Source organism: Caretta caretta, chromosome 24, assembly GCF_965140235.1.
Source record: "Caretta caretta isolate rCarCar2 chromosome 24, rCarCar1.hap1, whole genome shotgun sequence".
In the NCBI taxonomy this organism is placed as follows: domain Eukaryota; kingdom Metazoa; phylum Chordata; order Testudines; family Cheloniidae; genus Caretta; species Caretta caretta.
The window spans coordinates 10,990,720-10,992,996 of record NC_134229.1 but is presented as its reverse complement, the minus strand read 5'-3'; positions in this window follow the sequence as shown (position 1 = coordinate 10,992,996).

The following is a 2,277-nucleotide window of genomic DNA, read 5'->3' as shown; positions in this document are numbered from 1 at the left end:
AGCAGTTGTGTTTCTTTTCAATAAATGAATATTTTTTTCAATAAATGAATTTTTTGGCTTTGAAAACATTCCTTATTATTGCATACAGTAAAAGATACTTAGCCCAGGAAAGAAACAGGCACTGCAAGTCAGCGTAGCAAACACAGATTCCTAACATTGGAACCACTGCACTTCACTCCCCGTGCAGGGCACCAGACATTACTGGTGGCTTTCAGCCTCAAATTGCTCCCTCAAGGCATCCCTAATCCTTGCAGCCCTGCACTGGGCGCCTCTAATAGCCCTGTTCTCTGGCTGTTCAAATTCAGCCTCCAGGTGTTGAACCTCCGAGGTCCATGCCTGAGTGAAGCTTTCACCCTTCCCTTCACAAATGTTATGGAGGATACAGCATGCAGATATAACCGCGGGGATGTTGTCATCAGCCAGGTCCAGCTTTCCATACAGAGAGCACCAGCAGCCCTTTAAACAGAAAAAAGCACACTCCACAGTCATTCTGCACTGGCTTGGCCTGTTGTTGAACCGCTCCTTGCTGCTGTCAAGGCTCCCTGTGTAGGGTTTCATGAGTCATGGCATTAAAGGGTAAGCGGAGTCTCCAAGGATCATAATGGGCATTTTGATTTCCCCTACGGTGATCTTCTGGTCTGGGAAAAAAGTCCAGGCTTGCAGCTTTCTGAACAGGCCAGTGTTCCGAAAGATGCGTGCGTCATGCATCTTTCTGGGCCAGCCAGTGTTAATGTCAATGAAACGCCCACGGTGATCCACAAGCATCTGGAGAACCATAGAGAAATATCCCTTCCGATTAATGTACACGGAGGCTAGGTGGGGCTGGTGCCAGAATTGGAATATGCGTCCCATCTATCGACCCTCTTTAGTTAGGGAAACCCATTTGTGCAAAGCCACCACAATGTCACGCATGTTACCCAGAGTCACGGTTCTTCTAAGCAGGATGCAATTAATGGCCCTGAAAAACGTGCATCAACACGATTCCAACGGTCGACTTTCCCACTCCAAACTGGTTAGCGACCAATCGATAGCTGTCTGGAGTTGCCAGCTTCCAGATTGCAATAGCCACCCGCTTCTCCACCGGCAGGGCAGCTCTCAATCTCGTGTCCTTGCGCCGCAGGGTGGGGGCGAGCTCCTCACACAGTCCCATGAAAGTGGCTTTTCTCATCCGAAAGTTCTGCAGCCACTGCTTGTCATCCCAGACTTGCATGATGATGTGATCCCACCACTCAGTTCTTGTTTCCCGAGCCCAAAAACAGCGTTCCATGGTGGTGAGCATGTCTGTGAATGCCACAAGCAAACTCGTGTTGTTTGCGTTATTTGAGTCGATATCATCGTCGGAGTCCTCACTGTCAGTTTGGATCTTAAGCAGTAACTCAACTGCCAAACGTGACATGCTGGTGAGACTCGTCAGCATATTCCTCAGCAGTTCGAGCTCCATTCCCACAGACCGAAAGGGAAGACAGAGCGAGCAGCACAAAAAATGTTGAAAGATGGCGCCAATTGTGCACGGAAGCACAGGGATTGCTGGGATGCGAAGTGATGCATCGCGGGGCATTGGGACACGACCCAGAATGCCCCGCACCCCCCACCCCCTTCCCACAAGCCACAGAGCCAGAATGGGAAGAGGTGCTCTGTGGGATAGCTGCCCATAATACACCGCTCCCAATGCCGCTGCAAGTGCTGCAAATGTGGTCACGCCAGTGCGCCTGCAGCTGTCAGTGTGGACAGATTGCAGTGCTTTCCCTACTGCGCTCTCCAAAGGCTGGTTTAACTCAAAGCGCTCTACATTTGCAAGTGTAGCCATGCCCTGAATAAGCAAAAATCAAATGCACAACTACAAAATGGGGAATAACAGGCTAGGTGGTGGTACTGCTGGAAAGGGGTCTGGGTGTCATAGTGAATCACAAATGAAATAGGAGACAACAATGTAATGCAGCTGCAAAAAAGACTAATTCATTCTAGGATGTATTAACTGGAGTGTCATATGTAGGACATGGGATGTATTGTCCCCTCTCTACTCGGCACTAGTGAGGCCTCAGCTGGAGTAGTGTGTCCAGTTCTGGGTTCCATGCATTAGGAAAGAGCTGGACAAACTGGAGAGCGTCCCAAGGAGAGCAACAAAATTGGTAAAAGGTTTAGAAAATCTGACCTATGAAGAAAGCTTTAAAAAAACTGGGGCCAGGTCTATGCCACAAACTTTGATCAGTATAACTACATTGCTCAGGGGTGTGAAAAATCCACCCTGAGTGATATAGTTATACTGACCTAACCCGC